Raw genomic sequence first — 22,631 nt, 5'->3', positions numbered from 1 at the left:
TTTTTTGAATTTATTAGATGTTTCACAGACCCTAATGCTGGCCATTTTAATCTACAAAATATTTGTTCAAGTAGAACACCATTTAACTTAGATTGACTGTAATAAGATAAATAAGATATGCATATTTTTATGACAGCTAACATAATTATTCCAGTATTTTACTATAAGTAAAATTAGAGGGACTACATTAAATTACAATTGAGAAATGAATAATTATTGTTGAATAATTTACTTGATATTACCTACGCGTTATTTGTGCTCACAAATACTTCGGAAAGACGAATTCTAGACTGAAATATTGTTTTAAATCCGTGATTCAAATTTAAATAGTAGCCGACTCTGCCTTTGTCTTTTTTTACTTTAACGTGCATGTACATACATACGATATATGTGACTATTCAGAATAAAGAGCATAATAAAGATAAATCAGAAGAATAATTTGGAATAAAGCTAAAATAAAGTACCTATTTAATTACGAAAATATAATATACATTTTATCATAATTATAACAAAAAAATAAAATATTGTGAATGAACAAAGGGAAGGGATTAGCTATGCGGTTAGCATATTGGATTCCCACGTGGAGGTTCCGGGTTCGAATCCAGCTGCTGACCCTTAGATTTCCTCTTTCTAAGAGCTTCTTACAGCTCACTGTCCGGGTGATGGACAGAGTTGTCTGTAACGAGAGAACACTGTCCGGAGGCCGGCAGTGCACTGAAAAAAGCTCCGGGCGCCAATAACCTTGATGTTGACGCGACTTAAATCATAAAAGAAAAGAAAAAGAAAATGAATGAACTGGCCAGCATAAGGGTCTGTGAAACATCTAATAAATTCAAAAAATATTAATGAAAATTAATGTAGTAAAATTACTTAAAATAATATCAATGAAATGTTGGGTACTAGCTGATTTGTGTACCTTTTGGCGTTTAATCAACCCTTATACTTAATTAACATTTTAAACTGTAAGTTTTTGTTAAAGAGATTTTTGTACCTTTTGGATAGATTTTCTTTTTTGTATGTTTTGCAAAGTTACATATCTGCTTTTCAGATTTTATTAAAATTGGGAATAATAAATTTAATTTTATCATTATAACCTGAAAAGGTGTTAAGTCGGAGTTACTACCACTGGACAGATCTTTTTAAAGAATGATTATAGTTGCGGTCCCCAAACCATCCTCAATAACAATTTTTTTGAGAAAGCGTTTTGAATAAAATAGGAAGGTAATTTGTACGTAAATAGCAAAATTAAACTGCGATTTCAGTACTTCCCTTTAAGAGGAGTAAGAAAAATAAACTGCGATTACAGTACTTCTCCCTAAAAGGCAAAGAGGCAAAGATTTTGAATCGAACTACAATTCATTGATGAAAATCGGTTCACTCATTGAAAATTTTAACGATTGCAATACTTCCTCTTAGTAGGTGTAAGAGCATGATGGCACTTCACAGCCACGTAGAGGAGCTTTAACCACTTCTTCTTACTAAATTTTATCAAAATCGGACTAACCGTTATAGAAATATTGGTAATAATAGTTTTAGAAAGGGCCTTACTTGGGTGGGGCAAACTCCCCTCCTTATGAGGCACAGCGTCGAGACTTTTAAAGTGCAAATCTGTACAAAATTTCGATTCGAATGACACTTTATTCATGAAAATCGGTTTACGTTTCGATAATTTGCAACGATTGCTATACTTCCCCTTAACAAGTGTAAGAGCAGATTGTCGCTTTAATGTTACGTAGGGGAGCCCTAACCCTGTCATCCTACCAAATTTTATCAAAATCGGGCTAAGATTTACAGAGTAATTAATGATAATAATTTTGGAGGGGGCCTTACATAAAAGGGGCTAACTCCTCTCCCATTCCATGTACAGCGTCGCGACCCCCAAAAGGCACATCTACATAAAATTCCGAATCGAATGACATCTCATTCATGAAAATCGGTTCACGCGTTTAGGCGCTACGTTGTTTACAAAAAAGGTAACAACAACAACAACAACAACAACAAGAAGAAGAAGAAGAAGAACAAGAAGAACAAGAACAAGAACATTTTTTGAAAATGCCGTTTTTGCTCATTTTGAGCATCTTTTTTCTCAATATCTATCAAATCTAGGTTGTTGCAAAAAAATTACAGTCATAAAGGAGGATTTGCCCTATATTTTAAAGAAAATTTGGGAATTTTATCTTTTATAGAAAAAGAGAAAAAAATTGTCAAAGTTGGGTGTTTTTCAACGTTACGCTTTTTCATGCAGTTTTTGATGATCAACCCTTATACAACTGTCCTACCGGACAGTTTTAATTTTCGTGGAGTATTTCTTGTTCTAAATAATTCGCAACACCGTTTTCTTAATAACACTTGAAAAGAAATAAAATAAAATAAAATAATCGCAGTAAAATACTTAGAAGTCAAGAAATTGTTTGCTGAGAAAGTTAAAGATTTGGATTTGTTTATGAAGGCAGAAGATATGTGAGAACAATTAGGGAATCTAATGGCTGAAGCATGGTAAAGACAGAGTTCTCTTTGCTCCAGAAGAGAGAAATAGATACTGGACGTCGGACATTAAATACATTACGTGATATAAAATTCAGGGTGAGTGTGTAGGTACGAGACGGAATGCAATAAGATGGATTGTGCTGGCAAGGTGTGCGCTTCGGGTTCTGCTCGCGTCCTGTCATTAGACCAAACAGATGGATACCCTCGTTCACAGCATCATCATCTTCTTCTTGTACTGGTCACCGACCTATCCTCGTCTCTCCTTCTTCTCGCAATAACATACATCATCCGCCCTTCCGACATCTGTTCTCACTTTTATTATGTCATCATATTATTTCTGATTTATTTACCCTTCGTTCAGAATGTTTACGTCATTAGTAAATTTTTTGCTAATTATAGAAACTAATGGACGATTGAATTTATTCATTTCAGTTGTGACATTTTAAAGAAAAATAATTTAAATCTTAGTGTAAGTAAAACTGTGCTTGCCGATATTATCACCGAATTCATACAAACATTTGCTAAATATTGGTAGGTTCAAAATCAAATTCTTTGTATGTATCGTAGAAACAATAAATATGCTTGAACCCGTTAGATCTTTATAAGAGCAATTGAAATAAAAAGGGTATCTTATAATTTATGCTATATCATTTTTAGAAGTTCATATATTTATTTAAATTTTGTACCTTTAGTCTGTTGGTACATTTTATCCCTCAATTATTTGATAGTTTTTTCTCCTTTCGGGATAAATATACTTGTTTTGAAACTGATTTTATTACTTTTTAAAGGCGCCACGGTTAGCCGAGCGGTTAGAGGCGAGACCCGCAAAGCTAATATGTATTGTGTGGTACTGGGTTCGATTCCCGGTCTTAGGACTTGGATTTTATTTAATGGTTAATCAAAGAAATTTACAGTAAAGTATGTTTGCTAGTCATCTCCGTCCACGACACCTACTTGGTAGTTGGATGTAAAGCTCGCCTGAAAAAATAGGCAATTACTTTACTTACTTTACTTTTTTGTTTAATTTTTACGTATTTTATTGTTTTTATTATGTATTTTATTCGCTACACTCACGATATTGTACAAGATTTTTCTTAAACTATTAACTAGATGAGTTTATGCTTATTTCCAGCAGTTTTCTAACATCCCAGCTTAAACCATTTCCACTAGTCTAGTTAGAAAATTAATGCCATTTCTTTTGGTAGCCTATAAGTATAACTTACAAGTTAGGTGTCATGATAAATACAGAATTCTATTAAAAGACTAAAGACCAAAAATGGAATTTAGTGCTACAATACAACCTTTACCTTTGCTGTACTTGTTCAAGTTATTGGTGGAGAATTGTTCAAATTCATGTTCGTCAGTATTTAAGTAAGTTACCTTCCTTTTCGAGTTCCTCTAACAAGCTCCAGAGATGGGATAGTACCATTTTACAATATTTAACCATTCCTCTAAAAATTCGAGCGAACTTTTTTTAATCACTTTCTTTCACTTTAAGAAATCTATTCTCTGGCGACTTGTAAATATCCTTGGCCACGGCCAACGTAACCTGCTCAAGGATTAGAAAGTCTTTCACTCTCAGTGTGTTCGAAAACAGATTTTTGAATATCTAGTAAATAAATATTGACCTTCTTTTTTGAAAGTTCACATTTTTTTTCGGTGTCCTTTTAGGCCACATTTTTTTACTTAAAAAAAAAATCTAAAAATTCCTTTCTAATTTTTGTTGAGGCGTTATTATATCTTAAATTAACGTAAATTTACTTCCTTAAATTTTAGCAGTAAACAATTAACTAACCCATTTTTATGTAAAGTTTGATGGAGTAGTAGTAACATTTACGGAGTAGATTGGAATTCGACTAGAGTTCTCGTGAACCGTCATGATGTTACCATTGCGGCACTTACACTGTCATAAATAAATTTATGTGGGTTTTACCTTTAGATATTTTCAAAGGATTATGTGGGCACCGGTGCAATAAGTATAGAGGTTAAATGAATTAAAGCGCTCACTAATGATAATGGCAGATACAAATTAAAATATAATTTTGGTTTTTCATGTTAGTTAATTCTCATTTCAATCCCCTGATTCATGCTAGTCTTCTTCTTTCATGGCCGCTACAACCTAGTGATGTGGGTATTCCTCCTCAATATGTTTCCGCCAGTCGTCCCTATTTTTAGCAACCGCCATCCAGTTACGAACTCGAAAGATGCTCTTAGCATCTTGAGCCATACCGTCCTGTCATCGTAACCTGGACCGTCCAATTATTCGTTTCAATTGTCTGGTGTCTCGCGTAGAAGTTTGGAGGGAATTTCGTCAGGATCCATTCTCGCTATATGGCCAGCCCATCTCAGTCAGCTCAACTTGATCCAATTTATTTGCTAGAACAATCACTTACGGAACTCCATTCTTAAAGCTATACACTTAAAGTTAACTCATTCACACTATAAATTACATTCATACCTATATACAATTAAATACAGTTATATATACATTTTTAAAAAATTTTATATACATGATTCTATATATTAATTTATTTTCCTATATATTGTTAATCAATTTAATTTCCTTCAAAAACTTTATTACATTATCTATTCTTTCTGGTCATTTGCTAAGGCTTCCTCCAGTGAGTTCGGAAGACCGTGCCGCTGTCTACATTGCTCATACTCAGAACATTCCACAAGTACATGTTGCACAGTCACGGGTTCATTACAGGAACCGCATGTGGGAGGGCTATCCTGACACATGAGGTAACCATGGGTCAACCGGGTATGGCCGATCCTCAGACGATTAACTACTACCTCTTCTCTGCGATGTTGTCCCGCGATGAAGAGTCCCAGGCTTTGACGACAGTTTTAATCTTTCTAAGCTTATTATTCGTCACCAGGGACCACTCATTCTGCCAGGATTCATAAATGTAGCTTCTAATCTGCTTCGCCACGTCTGTAGGCAAGGATCTTCCCATGGTTACCGCCATGTGTGCGGCGGCCTCTTTGGCAGCTAGGTCAGCATCTGTATTACCTTGAATTCCCGAGTGACCGGGTACCCAGACAAATGCGACTGTTGCTCCTTCTCTTTCCATTCTATACAACACTGTGTGGATGTCCTGGACTCCAATTTACTATCGGGAGCTCTACTAATAATGCATACAGCTCCCTGTTGTGCCTACGTCGCCAGGTCGTGCAATCACGTACTGGGTCATAATTCTTACGGAGCAGCTTTCTTTCGAACCCCATCAAACGGTTTTCGTCCGCCTTTGAGGTGGTTCATGTTTCGGAGGCGTACACCAAAACGGGCCTAATAAGATGTGATTCATGCTAGTAAGAGATGGTATTTCGTTGTGCGGATTTCCGTTTCCGTTTCGAAACCCTTAGCGCCTGAAAATATGTTTTTCCAAATTCTGTGTATCCATCTAATCAACATAAACAAAAAAATAGAAAAATTACTTAAAATTTCAACCTTGACACCATGGATCTCGACAATAATCTTTCGGATTAAACTCGCCATTGAGATGGGCACCTTACTGAATTGATTTTGGAGTTTTTAATGGAATTTTCTCGAAAACAATTTCACCGATTGTCTTTAAATTTCGAATACTCTCTGTCTGTGTGCAGATCTAAAACTTTTTCGCATGCTTCTCAAGGCAGTTTTGGAGAAAAGGTGGGTTGGGCTTCTCTCTAAAGCACCATTTTATGCAACTCATCACTTGTATAATGTAAATAGCAATGAAATATTTTAATGAAATTCCAGATTTTAAAAAAATATTGGTTTAATGCAATGGGTCACTTTACTGAATAGATTTTGGGCGTTTTAGCGTCTACTTTCTTATAAAGTAGATACAAGAAAGTTTTAATAATATTTTTGACATTCTTTACCCAAGTGTATTGCACTTTTTATAAAGCAATAGTTTACTTTAAAAATCAGAAAATAATGTTTTAAGAAAGCAAAAAATTAATCTGCTAGTGCCTGTGGACGTTAGCAGCAAAATGCAAATACAAAATGTTGCAGAAGTCTAAGTTATTGACACATTTCTTACAAAAACAATGTGTTAATGCAATCTTCCAGTGCTTACTAAGTTTTGATTACAGTTTCTGTGTCTAATATATATTTATATAACCAAAACGCAGCTTTCCACTCTAACAGCGAATATAAATAAGCTTTCTAAAATTCTAAATATATCAGTGCCGGATTTAAATTAACCTAAAATATTACTTGAAGAAAATAATTATTGTTAATACAGCAGATTATTGTAATAAAATTTTATAATCCTTCTTTTCATGAAAATAAATTACAAAACAGAAAATAAATAAACTGGACAATGGAAAAGTTAATGGATGCTACAAAAAAATTTTTTAAAAAGTTCACAATCTAATGTTGATATGCGGTCGCAGTTTGTTGCCTGACTACTTTGACCGGCGCCAAGGTGAACTGGTCCAAGTTGGACTGGCCCGTCTCACGCATTTTGGATGTGCCTAATATGTTTAAGGTATGCGATCGAGATGTGTTCAGTGTCCTTTTTCTGTCTTTTCTATTGGCGCTGGAGAAAGTATACTTGTAGCATTCATATCAAATGTTAAAGAACAATTTTAACGAATTGTCTGCTTGAGAGGCGGCGGTTGTGAGCTAAAAAAAAAATTGAGTTCCATTAAGTATTCGCTTTGGCAATAATTTAATTAGAATCTCAGTAATTAAAAAGTCTGGTATGGACACCCCCACGAGCTACTCTAACTATTGTTTTTTCTTGTTAAATTTAAGGCCCGTCAGCGTCTGAGATCATTGGCGTCCGGAGCTTTTTTTCAGTGCCCTGCCGGCCTCCGTATAGTCAACACTGTCCATCACCGGACATTGAGCTGTGAGAAACTCCTACAATGAGAAAATCTAAGGGCCAACAGCCGGGTTTCGAACCTAGGATCCCCGCGTTGGAATTTAACCACTGAACTTCTCTACTATTTTGAATGTTTCAACTCCCAAATTTCCTTTTTAAAACGTATGAGTCTTATTTAATTTTTTCCACTTAAAAGGAATCTACCTGTCCACCTTCTCTCACAGAATAGAATTTCTGGGAAAAAGTTTTTCCTGTTTAATGTGTTTGTATCATTGCTCAATGTTTTTGTAGATTTTCTATTTTGGGTTTCTTTCCGCCGGAAATATCCGTTTTAAAGGGCTTAAAAGTCAGAAAAGAGGTTTTTACAAATTCTTCGTTATATTATTATATATATAATAATTTATTATATTATGATATAATATATTATATTATAATGTGTATGATTAACATAAAAAATGGAAAATTCTATAATATTCTAAGTTTGTAATCAGGTTGGTCTTCAGTTTTTATTTAAAACGTTTTTTTCGGGAATAATTCGTATAATTGAACTTATTAGATAAAGGGAAATGGGCCTTCTTCCTCTAAGACAATATTTCATTACAATGTTTGGTTCAGTGACTTACATTCTATAAAGGACGTTAAAATGGGTGGGTAGCCATAAATCCTAGATAGTAGAAAATTCCAAAACTTCCTGCATATAACTTAACCGAGGTTTTCCAATGTGCTAGGATTCTTTCCCTACGATTTTCCCTAAACTTCGTGAAAAGCTCTGAAACTTTTGTTCACTAAATTCTGTGGGAAAGTTCGTTTTAGAAAATTCTGAGGTATAAGTGAGAAATTAAAATTAGTACCTTGAGATTAGTGGTGGCAGTGACAGATAATGTACTTCTTGATGTTTGTAAAATTTTTTAAATTAATTTTTAATTGGTAAATTATTATTATTATTTACTTGAATGAAATATTATAACTTTTTTTTCCTCATATATGTTCTTGGCAACAGGGTTATTTAAAATTAAAATATAGTGGACACTTTTACCACCGTACGATTTACGAGAATTAAAAGGGAATATCAAGTACATAGGGATATTTAACTTGATATATCTTTAACCTTAGTTGGCAAGTTGAAACTGATAACATCTTGGTCACGGATTAGGTTGACAGTTATCAGAAAGATAAGTAGCTGACAAACTGCAACTGACTGGCTATTGTGCACTTTGGTTTACCTTCGTGTTTCACTTGCATCATTTGATATTTGTCTAATAGATTATTTATTGTTTCATTTATACTCTTATTTTTTTTGTGAATGATTTATATTTCTTTGTCATTATTATAGTTTTTTATTTAAAGTAGAAAATTTGACAATGTGCAGTAAGAAAATGGACGTGAACAAAACAGCAGGGGAAATTTATGCCCTTTAACCACAACAATGTAAGGGTCAAATTTTCTTTAGATTGTTGCTACATGCGAAATTGGAAGGGCGATAACGTTTCTGCTCAGACTATAGATCATTGAATGGTATTAATTATTGTACAATATTGTTCATAGTTTTTTGTTGACTGATTCATAAATCAAAAATTAGGAAAAATTATTGTCATCTTCAGTCATAATTTTTATATTTATTTTTTGCCATGATTTCGACCTAGGGACTAGATCATCTTCAGGGCTTATACTCGTACATTAACAATTATAATATTTTTTACATTTTTAACATCAAAGGTTGGTGTGTTGTCTGTCCGGGATATTTAGCTACTCTATAATCGTTATTAAGCATAAGTCCTGAAGATAACTTTGCCCCTAGGGTCGTAAGTTTAGCAAAAAAATTAGTATTCACGTTTGACTGAAATTGGCAATGAACTCATTAAAATGGCGCTGAATTAGTTTTACAATATTGCTAGAGGACGGTTCTCGTTTTGATTCAGATTCTCGAAATATTATATTTGTATTTCTTGTTTCCCCACTTTGCTGTTACTGTAGTAAGAGATGCAACTGACTGCAGCACTTACTGATTTGTAAGTTTGTTTGTAAGTTTTAGGTTTCCCCTTTTAGTTTCGCCTTTTTAATTCCAGTATCTTTGAAGACTGTAATGTTTGAAGGTTATTTTAGCTGCTAAGAAATTTGGTATCTATTTGAAAGTAAACGGAAGACTGATCACAGAAATAAGTGTAAAATTTATGTTGAAATAGAAACTTAGTGAAGCAAACACCGTAGTTAAGGCGAAAAGCAGCCATAATGACGCCGTGATTACGTACAACATGGTTATAGTTATCATGATTGGGTGTGGCCATGTGTACAAGGACAATTTCACATTTATAACAACTTTATTCACTTTCATTAAGTAAATATATAAAAAAATGTAAACCTCACCTGTTAATGAAGCCTAGTGTTGCATATATTTAATTACTTTTTATTATTTGCTATATTTTATTAAACCAATCATTATTCTTTATCTTTTGTTTTCAAATATTAAAGATAACTTGATTGCTTGACTATTGCAATCATAATTTATAAATATTATTATACATTTCTTCTGTTTTTAAGTGTTTGTAAATTCGTTGATGTTCTCAAGGGAATTATCTAATACGTTATCTACTTTATACACACTGACACATAAATATTATTCGTTTGATATATTATTAATGTCTGAATCAATAAAATACATTTTGTATTTAAAATATGAACTAAGCAAAATGTCTAAATTGGCACCCCAGTTCTGTAAGCCAGAAGGAATCTTTTTACATTCTAAATTAACTTCTTGATATAGGGACAAACTTCGCGTAATAGAGAAAAATATTTTTACTCTCCTAATTGAATCGAAAATTAGAAAACTATCAGATAGTTCGGTATTACTAATTACTAATATTAAATTCAAATAATTACTCTTATTAGTGTCTATCAATAAATCTGTAGAAAATGTAGTTGGGACCGCTAGATAACATCGTTGATTTTATTCGTCGAAGCTCAAACGTTTCTGTCAGGTTTCGGATTATCATTTATCAACAGTATCGATGTTTAATTCCGGCTATCCTGGGACTAATTTTGAAAAATCCCTTTTCAGGTCTCATCTTATCGTCATGTAGAGATACTCCTACAAAATTTCATTATAATGGGTTCTTAGGCGAGGATTATTTTGGTAAGGCCCATACAGACGAACGGTCAGACACATGTCGACTTATTTTCAACCTAGAATAACCAGTAAAAATTTGTATAAAATTATATCTTACCGTGTCCTTCCCTGGATGAATTTCGATACCTAGATTTGATACCAGATTTCAGAACATTTATTTCCAATTTGAAAGTTCAGTTCCTAAAATTGTATAATTATTTCGCTCCTTGCTCAACGCCAGGAGAATGTAAAAATAGATGTTTCTACAATGTGGATTATCCGATGGATTGTCTCTGCCAATCCTGACACTGTCAGCATTGATGTAACCGCAATGAAAGTTAACTAGATTTATTAGTTCGGTAATTTATGTAAACATTATCGGTTATGTCTTAATTTGTAACAGAGTGCAAATGAAAGCAAATATCAGACATGTTCAAACTGTCGTGACCATCGTTTAAAGACATGTGTAAGTTCGTATCAGCGTACTACTTAATTTGCATAACTAACTTGTAACTTTGGAAAGTATTCTTAACAACGTTGTGTTAGTATTTTAGTTAGAATAAATGAAAGAGTTATGTAATTAAAATATAATAGAATGTTAACTTTTTTTATTTTGTTTGTTAATGCATTATAATTTGTATTAAATATTATTTCATATCTCTAAGATGGTATTATTTGCAAAAATGTTTGTTCTTTGTCGAGATATAATTTCAAAGATATAGCCCATAAATTTTATTACCAAGGTGCAGACTGCTGTCAGCATTTTAGGACAGATCATAAATACCTTCTTTTCTTGGTTCTTTATGAGAAGAGGTATTTTTACTGTTGTTTTTTTGAATTCATTTTTATAAAACTTGCATTTGTTGGAATTCTACCACCTCACACCACGACGTCCCTCAAATCTTCCCTTCATAATCAGCTGGAGAAGACAGTACTTCTCATTCCTCAAGATATGGCCTAGGTATACGCCTTCCTACTTTTGATGGTGGGTAGCAGTTCCCGTTGAGTATTTGGTCTTGCAAGAGTACTTCGCAGTTGAATACCCTAGCGACCCAAGAGATCCTCAAGATGCGTCTAAGTATCTACATCTCTTGTTGTAATTACTATAGTTGAACAGAAAGTATTAGACTTTTATAGGCGAAAAGACCTAACTGTGCAACATTTTAACCCAAACGGTGACTTTCTAATGGTTTAAATGTGTTTTTCACCACCCGTAGTGATGTCTAAAATTTCCTACGCACTCCAAAACAATATTAATATTTAGTTAATCTGAAATATGTTTTCGGGGTCACAAATAAATTTTACTGGAAATATTTTTTTTTTTTTTGGCGCATCAACATCTGAGGTTATTAGCGCCCGGAGCTTTTTCCAGTGCACTGCCAGCCTCCGGACAGTGTTCTCTCGTTGCAAACAACACTGTCCATCACCGGACAGTGAGCTGTAAGAAGCTCCTAGGAAGAAAAAATCTAAGGGTCAGCTGCTGGATTCGAACCCGGGACCTCCGCGTGGGAGTCCAGTATGCTAACCTCATAGCTAATCCCTTCCCTATTGGAAATATTAAATAATTTTTCACCCCTGAGACACCTTTATCTGTGGCCTTATTCTGTGGTACAAACGTTTGGATTTGACTGATGTATCGCACAGTTTTTTATTGATTATAAGTAAAAAAAGAAACCTAGCATTTTCTAAATAGTGAATACTGTAAAGTAAAAAGTAAAGTAATCGCCTATTTTTTCAGGCGGGGCTTAACGTCCAACTACCAATTAGGTGTCGTGAACGGAGGCGACTAGCAAACATACTTTACTGTAAATTTCTTTTATTAACCATTAAATAAAATCCAAGGCCTAAGACCGGGAATTGAACCCAGTAATAATACACATTTGCTTCGGAGGTCTCGCCTCTAACCGCTCGGCTACCGTGGCGCCCTAGTAAATACTGTTTAGGGGTTGTTTCGATACCATCTCAATATTTCTCTTTCAATTTCTGGTATAGCGTGCTCAATACTTGCCTCAAATTTAATTTTTAAAACTTGAGAGTAGGTATTATAATGAAAGTAGGAATTATTTTTGAAACGTTTTCAGAGTTTTTCTTTTTTTAATTTTAATTTTTACTGTCGAAAATCTAACAGCAAATAATCTATGAATAATTACCCTGCAAAATCAGCATCTTTACTGTTGTTATTTTTAATGTTAATGTTTTTCTTAAAATGAAATACCAGGGTCGTTTGAAAAGTCCGTGCAAAAATAAAAACTACCTAATTTTTTGGGGTAAACCTTTTTTATTTTTCAACATAGTCTCCTTTTAGGCTTATACACTTCGTCCAACGCTGCTCTAGTTTGTTGATCCCTTCCGAATAATAGGATTTGTCCAAGTCTGAAAAATAGCCATTCGTTTCTGCAATCACCTCCTCGTTTGAATAAAATCTTTTTCCCGCCAGCCATTTCTTCATATTGGGGAACAAATAGTAGTCCGAGGGAGCCAAGTCTGGAGAATAGGGGGGATGTGAAACGAGTTGGAACCCTATTTCCATTAATTTTGCGACCACAACTGCTGAGGTGTGAGCTGGTGCGTTGTCGTGATGGAAAAGGACTTTTTTGTGGGCCAATCGTGGGCGTTTTTCTTGCAGCTCGGTTTTCAAACGGTCCAATAACGATGAATAATATGCACCTGTAATAGTTTTACCCTTTTCCAGATAGTCGATGAGGATTATTCCTTGCGAATCCCAAAAGACAGTCGCCATAAACTTTCCGGCCGAAGGAACGGTCTTCGCCTTTTTTGGCGCAGATTCCCCCTTGGTAACCCATTGTTTAGATTGTTCTTTGGTCTCAGGAGTGTAGTGATGTATCCATGTTTCATCCACAGTGACGAAACGACGCTTAAAGTCCTGCGGATTCTTCTGGAACAGCTGCAAACCGTCCTTGCAACACTTCACACGATTTCGTTTTTGGTCAAGCGTGAGCAATCGCGGCACCCATCTTGCGGATAGCTTTGTCATGTCCAAATGTTGATGCAAAATATTATGTACCCGTTCATTCGAGATGCCCACTGCACTAGCAATCTCACGCGCCTTCACTCTTCTGTCATCCATCACCATATTATGGATTTTATCAATGATTTCTGGAGTAGTAACCTCAACAGGGCGTCCAGAACGTTCAGCGTCACTTGTGCCCATATGGCCACTCCGAAAATTTTGAAACCACTTATAAACTGTTCTAATCGAAGGTGCAGAGTCACCATAATGTTTATCAAGCTTCTCTTTAGTCTCCTGAGGCGTTTTGCCTTTTATAAAGTAGTGTTTAATCAGCACACGAAATTCTTTTTCGTCCATTTTTTGAAAATCACTCGACTTCCTCGATTCAAACGAATGCCAAACACAAAGAAATAGACCGATCTGGCTGAAACTTGGTGTGTGTTCTTCCAAGAGATGCTACTAACTAAACATAACCTCGATACGCGCCAGTGGTGCTATCTCTCTGACTTTGCACGGACTTTTCAAACGACTCTCGTGGCAGATGGAATTTTGTTCCTCTCTGAACATTCATTTCACTTTTTAAATAAAATTAAAAGTCTTGATTTAATTTTTAAGGGTTGCCTGTGAAGAAAGAGCACTGCTCTAGCAATGCACTAAAGATGCTCCGTGAGGTTTTGACGATCTTTAAAGAAAGCGATGACGCGCCTATAAGTAATTAAAGACCAAAAATACTGATATCACTATTATGTAAACAAATCAATTTTTTTGAAAACTTTTTTTTCATTACATGAAGTAATTTTTACAAACACAAGATATTATTAAATTAATAACTAATGGTATATCCTTGACTTTTAATATAGCTGCCATTTTGCGTGTTATTAATTAGATAAAAACATGGATTCGTTTGAATTCATTTTTTTTCCTCGTCTTTACAAATGTTAATAGTAATAATTTAAACGATCAGTTCAAGGTAGTTGACAATCGATCTGTGATTTTTTTTTTTTTTTCAATAGATCACTTTAATTACTACATATGTAAGTTGCTTGTGGTTGAAGTTTTTATATACGGTAATAAAGTATAATAAAAATGATTACAGTTCAACTATTATTGCACTAAACAGTTATTTATTTATTTATTTTTGAAATAGGTGATTTAAAAGCCAACAAAAAATAAAGTATTGATTGATGGTCATATTTTTTGAACCAGACCAACAGGGGGCTCCAATTGGAGTTTTGGACTAACGGCGACGGAGTAATTACTTGAAATTTCACCTCTAAACAAATTCATTTTATATTTTGCTTTTTTCTTTTCGTCAAATTTTTATTTCCTCTTACTGTAATAGGAAATATAGTGATTGTGTCTAATTGTCTAATTTCCACCCAAAAAAGGGGCTGCGAAGGAGTTTTTAGGCACAGAATGCTCTGTAATCTCAAGTCCCAGAAATTGCAGAGAAAGTGCTTGCAGTGACTATTACGATGTTGTAATAAACTTTTTTTCTGCAACCATGTAGGAATGTTCTCATTACTCAATTAAAATCAGCTGTATAATGCCCAACTTCCCTCACTAGTGGGGAAAAATTCCCATTAGGGTCACTTTCCGCACAAGTGAGTGGAAAAACTTTATTGTGCTTCCTTGATACAAGAAGTTTTGTTATTAAATATTTTCTAGTTCAAAAATAAATCTTTTTTGTAAAACTTTAATAAGCTTATTTAAATTTATTTTATCTAAATAATTAAAAAACGAATATTAAAAAATTAAATAAAAATTGAAAGGAATATAGAAATAAAAATAATACTTTAATAAATAATTAGATATTTTTAATTATAACAGTTAAAAAGGTTATAGTATTACCTTATAGAAATTTAAAATGGATTCTAGTGATTCCTGTTTAGTTTTTTTTTTAGTTAATAACCCTAATGGTTGCAGAAAAAATATAATATTTAACTCGAGTGTAAAGTATTTTCCTCACACTCGGCAATTTGCACTTGCACTCGCCTCGCTTAGCTCGCTCGTGTGTGCAAACCCTGTGTGAGGAAAAGTACTACTTTCCGCACTTGTTAAATAAATAACTATTGGTTGTTTTGCCCCCTGCGTTCGACGTGTATACACGCCATTGTCTGATTTTAATTCTGCACACTGGAATTAAAATCAGACAATGAAAATTAAATTCCGCGCTTAACTGGTTAAAAAAAGATAATATTCATTTCCATTAATATTATAAATGGTAGTTTAAAGTTAGGATGATTTTAATTGTCCATGAGTAGCAGTTTAGAAAAATTGGACTAACCGATAGTTGCGTCAAAGAATTGGAGAAATTCAGACTCCCTTACAACATCTTTATTTAGTTCAGGACGATTATTGTGGAAATTTGTGAGATATTGTAGAAAATATTTCCAGTCATGTATAGGATTATACGCGGAGTATCACTTAGTTATTTTTGGGTAAAGACACGCCAGTATCTGAGATGATGGGCGCCCAGAACTTTTCCCAGGGCACTTCCGGCCTCCATGCAGAGTTCTTTCAATGAGAGCCTACCAGACGGAAATCTCTCTCACTCTCTGTTTCCCCTCTCAAAGTCAGTTTGATTCTAAAGTTAGTTGGTATAAAAAACTTCCGGTTCTAAAGAAAGATATATTGTGAAGTTGGATGTAGGAGGCGGAGTGGAACATGTGGCAGGAATAGAAATGAGTTCGCCTCTGTTTGGTGGGAGGGTGAGAGTGCGCAAGGGCCATCAAGCTGGAGGAGATGGAGATGAATGGAGCAGCGGCCACTGTGATCGTGAGCCAGCCTCCAAGTTTCTTGACCTTTCCACTTTTATGGCCGCTTTGGTACAGTGATGTGTGGTCGCGCTCGGGCACCCACACGTCACTATGTAGTCCAAACCAGTCAGATCCAGAGCTCGGTTGGAGTCACCATTTGCGACAGACACATTGCAATCATACGTCTCATTTTAAGGGGGAGTGAGATGAAGAGTTTGGTGGTTGAGACGCGACCAGATTGATGTCATAAAAGACAAAAAAACACAAGTTTTGGCCATCCTCTGTCGAAAAGTGGCTGTACATATTTTATTAAAACGAGTTTAGGTATAATATTTTATTATGCAAATATTTCTAAATATTCATTTTGACTTTTTTTTTATTTTGGCAAATTTATGTTTTGATAAATTACAAATTTAAGCAGCAACATTTACGATCGTTTTATTTGTTTTAGACTTTTTAATGTGTTTGGCTCAACTTTTAAGTAGAAAATAAATTTTGTTTTCAATATTTTGGACCCTAAATTTGTGTTCATTTCTTATTGGGTAAAATAATGGTTACTTGAAATTAATTCACCTCTAATCAAATTCATTTTATATTTTGCTTTTTTCTTGTAAAATTTTTAAATTCTCTTACTGTAATATTAGCGTTCGTGTCAAATTGTCTATTTCTAATTTTCTCCCGAAATATCCGTTTTAAAGTCCCCTAAATCCAATAAAAAAACTGGTTTTTACCCCAAATTGATCCGGAATCTTCTACATTGGTGCTGCTATATAGCAGGTCTTTATTCTTTAGGAAGAGGGATTGTGAAAGCACAATTACCGGACTTAGAATGTAGCAGGTCTACATTTCGGCAGAAAAGAACAAATGACTAAGTTATTTGATGGACTAGACAAACAATTCATGACCAAGTTACGAACTATGGTTCCTTTTCTCTTCCTAGACGATGGCCTAGTTTCCATGTGCAATTTGATGTACGCGAGTTACGTTAAAACTTGAAGATCTAAGGGTGTAATACTTTAATGCTATTATTAAGTCCAGGGATGGATCCTTTTCCTTAGCACTACAGCCAAGAAGCTAACTGTATCATCCTCTAGCTAATCTAGCTGGTAAATCCTTCTCTTCTTACTAGGTCGTCCCGGATCTAACTTAATAGTTTTTGTGGTGATATGATCTCATCTGGTTGCAAAGTGTCAAATATTTCATATCGCAACCTCGCGACAGCTTTGCGGTCAAACAGAGTATGAGAAGCCGTAACCCTCTCTTCTTTTCATAATCTACACCTATATAATAATATCTGTGGTATAAATAATCCCACCCTTTGAATCTGCCATGCCCTGGAATGAGAACAGTTATCAGAATAATCTTATTCCTACCTAGTTTAAGGGTCTCCTTGGTTCTTATTTTACACAAATACCTGGAACAGCTTTCCAAGATATGTTGTGGTTCTCTCCAAAGCCTTTGTTAATAGCAAGAACAGCTTCTGGACTAATGAGCTGATTGAATACTCAATTTCTGGTCATCTGATCAATTTTATTTAATTTTTAATTTCCTTTTCGTAGAGTTTTTCTTTCACTTGTCACAAAAGAGGTTTCAATGCTTCTACCAATCAGGGGCAGGAAGGTATGGATGGGAAAGTCACGTCTACCAACCGATTCGTATATATAGAAAATCTAAATTACAAAATAAAATGAAGGCAATAATAACACGGCCTCTACCATCTTCAATAAAAGATCTTCTTTTTTTTTTTTCTTGTACACGTGGTCGTTGAACTGCTCGCACTTGAAATGAGCCAATTTCCTTTACTTGCGAGATATGCTAGCCAGCCGGAAATGATTCGCTCTTCGTTTTAATCTTTTGTAATTTCTTAATTTTATCATCCTGTTGATGGACGTAATGCTAAAGATTAATTTTAATTGGTTCCCGTTCTTATTTTTAACCATTTCTACACAATAAACGACTTATCTACACAACATGATACTGAAACCTGCCTGGACTTATGGAATGGAACTTTGGGGCTCAGCCAAAGCTTCCAATATCTACAAAATCCAATCCTTCCAGTCAAAAACACTCCATCGAATCGCAAATGCTCCTTACTATTATCAAACTCTACCTTGCACCGAGATTTCCTTGGTCCTTTCCGGGAAGCTATAAGATCCCGTTACATTAAATTTCACACATCAATCACCTCACATCCTGATTCACTAGTATCCCAACTTACTACTCTCCCAGGAAATCCTCCCAGGCGGTTGAAGCGCAGGTGGCCACGCGATCTTATAAATGAAGTAAGTGCCAGTGTACAATAGTGAACTGTACCACTTGGGAGTTTCTTTTGGTGGAAACTGTGTGCTCTTATCACCAGCAAACTGTCGCTTTTCTGGTTCTTAGTCCAAACACGATTGATGGACACTGCAAAATTTGATTGTGTACTTATTACTATGCAAGTATGTTGCAGTATGTGCAAGCGTGGCATTTTATTCGTTAGCTAGTTTGGCAGTTAATGCAATGTGAATAATTTTACTCCTTTACAAATAAGTATATTGCAAAAATGTAATTTTATGAAATTATATATCGATCTTACATATTTGGTGAAAAATCCTCCCACGATACACAATTGGCAGTTGGACATTGAGCCCCGCCTGAAAAAAATAGGTTTCTTACTTTAAAATAGATACTTTACTTCACTTTATATGGTGAACAATTGTAAAATCTAACAAATAAATAATATTTACGAGTAACTAGCCTGTACATAACAAAACTAACATAATGTAAATACTGTTTTTCTGCAACCATGTAGGGAAGTTCTCATTACTCAATTAAAATCAGCTGTGTAATGCCCAACTTCCCACACAAGTGGGGAAAAATTCCCATTAGTGTCACTTTCCTCACTAGTGAGTGGAAAAACTTTATTGTGCTTCCTTGATAAAAGAAGTATTGTTATTAAATATTTTCTGTAAAACTTTAATAAGCTTATTTAACGTAACTAAATAATTAAAAAACGAATATTAAAAAATAAAATAAAAATTGAAAGGAATATAGAAATAAAAATAATATTTTAATAAATAATTAGATATTTTTAATTATAACAGTTAAAAAGGTTATAGTGTTACCTTATAGAAATTTAAAATAGATTCTAGTGATTCCTGTTTAGTTTTTTTTTTAGTTAATAACCCTAATGGTTGCAGAAAAAATATAATATTTAACTCGAGTGTAAAGTATTTTCCTCACACTCGGCAATTTGCACTTGCCTCGCTTCGCTCGCTCGTGTGTGCAAACCCTGCCTCGTGTGAGGAAAAGTACTACTTTCCGCACTTGTTAAATAAATAACTATACTTTATCTGCTGTGGACGAACTAACTCAGTCAAAACGCTCCTGAGACAACCTGGACATGAGGAACCGCGACATCCTCCAACATTCACAGAATTGTTCCTTCACATTGCCATCGCTCCCTATTCTCCCAATTTAATGCGTATACCGAGGCATTTCTTGTAAAGCTTACTTAATAACCTGCTTCATGTTTAAGTTAAGAGCAAATAATAGACGTAGTAACTAGCATTTTAGACAATTTATTCATTACTATAACATTACTAGGCATTAGATGAAATGGCATAAATTGTGTGTTTGTGAGTATAAATAATATATCCACAAAGCATGCACTTAACATTTTGAGATTGAACAAAACCGCATAAAGAATAATTCTATTACATTTAAAAAGATTTCTTTTTAATATTAGCAGGGAAAATGTTATGTAAACAAAGTTATATAAGACTAAATGTCGCTCATAAATAACCGTTCAGATATATTGTTGTAAACAATATAGAAATTCTTAGATTTATATATATATATATTTTTTTTTTTAAAAAAAAAAGGGCAACATTTATCATCCCCAGTTGGTTGATTGATAAATGTGAATTTAAAAAAAATGTCAAACTATTAATTGCTGCGGTTGTTTAGGAAAGTGACAATGGATGAGGCGGCAGAGGGATGGTATTACTTATTTTAAGGTTTCACTCCTCAACTTTGAATAGTTCAAAGTGGAAGGATCATTTGTCATGCTAGCAGGTCCTCCTCCGCCTTGTCAGGATCTAGTTCTTGCCTAGAAGTGTGTCCCATTCTTCCTGTCTAGCAACTTAAATAAGAAAGTTTACGCGATTTATTTTAATTATATAAAGAAAGACTAAAGGTTAAACTCAGATTTATTTCAGTTATTAATTATTATTTTTAATAATTTAATAATAATTAATAATTATAATAATAATAATCTAATAATTTATTATTTTGTTTGGAATTTCTTGAAAGTTAACGTTGGAAAACCCAGGGTCTACCCACTAAAAATGCGTGATTTTAGATGGATATAATTACTGTATTAATTTCAAGTGTTAATATTATTAAACCACCTTGCTCAATTTATTTTTGGAGTTTACGAGGGTCGTTTGAAAAGTCCGTGCAAAAATAAAAACTACTTAATTTTTTGGGGTAAACCTTTTTTATTTTTCAACATAGTCTCCTTTTAGGCTTATACACTTCGTCCAACGCTGCTCTAGTTTGTTGATCCCTTCCGAATAATAGGATTTGTGCAAGTCTGAAAAATAGCCATTCGTTTCTGCAATCACCTCCTCGTTTGAATAAAATCTTTTTCCCGCCAGCCATTTCTTCATATTGGGGAACAAATAGTAGTCCGAGGGAGCCAAGTCTGGAGAATAGGGGGGATGCGAAACGAGTTGGAACCCTATTTCCATTAATTTTGCGACCACAACTGCTGAGGTGTGAGCTGGTGCGTTGTCGTGATGGAAAAGGACTTTTTTGTGGGCCAATCGTGGGCGTTTTTCTTGCAGCTCGGTTTTCAAACGGTCCAATTACGATGAATAATATGCACCTGTAATAGTTTTACCCTTTTTCAGATAGTCGATGAGGATTATTCCTTGCGAATCCCAAAAAACAGTCGCCATAATCTTTCCGGCCGAAGGAACGGTCTTCGCCTATTTTGGCGCAGATTCCCCCTTGGTAACCCATTGTTTAGATTGTTCTTTGGTCTCAGGAGTGTAGTGATGTATCCATGTCTCATCCACAGTGACGAAATGACGCTTAAAGTCCTGGAACAGCTGCAAACCGTCCTTGCAACACTTCACACGATTTCGTTTTTGGTCAAGCGTGAGCAATCGCGGCACCCATCTTGCGGATAGCTTTGTCATGTCCAAATGTTGATGCAAAATATTATGTACCCGTTCATTCGAGATGCCCACAGCACTAGCAATCTCACGCACCTTCACTCTTCTGTCATCCATCACCTGGATTTTATCAATGATTTCTGGAGTAGTAACCTCAACAGGGCGTCCAGAACGTTCAGCGTCACTTGTGCTCATATGGCCACTCCGAAAATTTTGAAACCACTTATAAACTGTTCTAATCGAAGGTGCAGAGTCACCATAATGTTTATCAAGCTTCTCTTTAGTCTCCTGAGGCGTTTTGCCTTTCATAAAGTAGTGTTTAATCAACACACGAAATTCTTTTTCGTCATTTTTTGAAAATCACTCGACTTCCTCGATTCAAACGAATGCCAAACACAAAGAAGTGGACCGATCTGGCTGAAACTTGGTGTGTGTTCTTCCAAGAGATGCTACTAACTAAACATAACCACGATACGCGCCAGTAGTGCTATCTCTCTGACTTTGCACGGACTTTTTAAACAACCCTCGTATAAGGTCAGTTTTTATTTTTCAACCGGTCAGGTTACCGGAAGTACCACAACTTGTGTGTTTTCTTTTTGAGATTTTCTCGAAAATGATTCGCGATTTTCCTCAAATTTGTTGTCTAATTGTTTTGGGAAAACAGGTTCGCACTAAGTGTGCCTTTTTCGTACAGCCCTATTCTTGTGTACTTTTAAGGGAGGCTAATATGAGTTGCTAAAATCGAGCTTGAAGGAAATTTCTCTTTTCCGGAAATGCCTCAATGGATTGTTTACTTTCTTGAAAATGGCTTCTACGCTTTTCAAGTAAACTTCTTACATAATTTACGTAGACACTGATTTGTAACTTTTTTTTTTCATCGTTCTTTAAGAAAAATCCGTCTTAACGCAGTTTTAGGGGGATGGCTTGGTGGGTAGCCTTCTGCAGGATGGTTACAATTCAGGATAATGTACTGATAAAAACTGCATAATGTTGGTAATAATTAAATATGAGTCAAAAGTTGGAAGTTTAAAGAAAATTTAGGAGTTTACATTAATAAATACAGAACATTTTAAATATAAAGTCGTGTCTTGATATCTGTTACAAAGCCACGCTCATAACTACTAGACCAACAGATTTTTTTTTTCGGTTTAACTTCCCCATTGCAGCTAACGCCACTTTAGAAAGTGCAATTAAGAGCATGTCTTTGCATTAACGAAAACACTCGGATTTTGGATATATGTTGTGCAATTCGAGCTTGCACCAAGAGTTCGGACAACAATTTTGAGCACCATATTAAAAAATAGAGTACAGGACAGTAGTAAATCA

The 22,631-nt window shown here is 34.7% G+C and overlaps 1 protein-coding gene and 1 long non-coding RNA gene across 7 annotated transcripts in view; one reads left to right on the top strand and one right to left on the bottom strand.

Moving 5' to 3' along the window:
* Shrm (shroom) overlaps positions 1 to 22,631 on the top strand; it is a 689,404-nt gene that overhangs the window by 215,172 nt on the left and 451,601 nt on the right. The window lies entirely within an intron of this gene.
* The window catches only part of LOC141449287 (uncharacterized), a 239,914-nt gene that overhangs the window by 190,121 nt on the left and 27,162 nt on the right, over positions 1 to 22,631 (bottom strand). For 2 of the 3 annotated variants that reach the window (XR_012455430.1, XR_012455429.1), the window contains exon 2: positions 18,719 to 18,776. The exons of the other annotated variant lie outside the window; for it this stretch is intronic. This is a non-coding gene — a long non-coding RNA (uncharacterized lncRNA). The remainder of the gene's footprint in view (positions 1 to 18,718; positions 18,777 to 22,631) is intronic. 3 annotated transcript variants of the gene reach the window in all.

This window comes from Rhodnius prolixus, unplaced genomic scaffold (genome assembly GCF_049639745.1).
Source record: "Rhodnius prolixus isolate KJV_2025 unplaced genomic scaffold, Rpr scaffold_2, whole genome shotgun sequence".
Taxonomy (NCBI): Eukaryota; Metazoa; Arthropoda; class Insecta; order Hemiptera; family Reduviidae; genus Rhodnius; species Rhodnius prolixus.
This window is presented reverse-complemented; position numbering and strand designations above follow the sequence as displayed.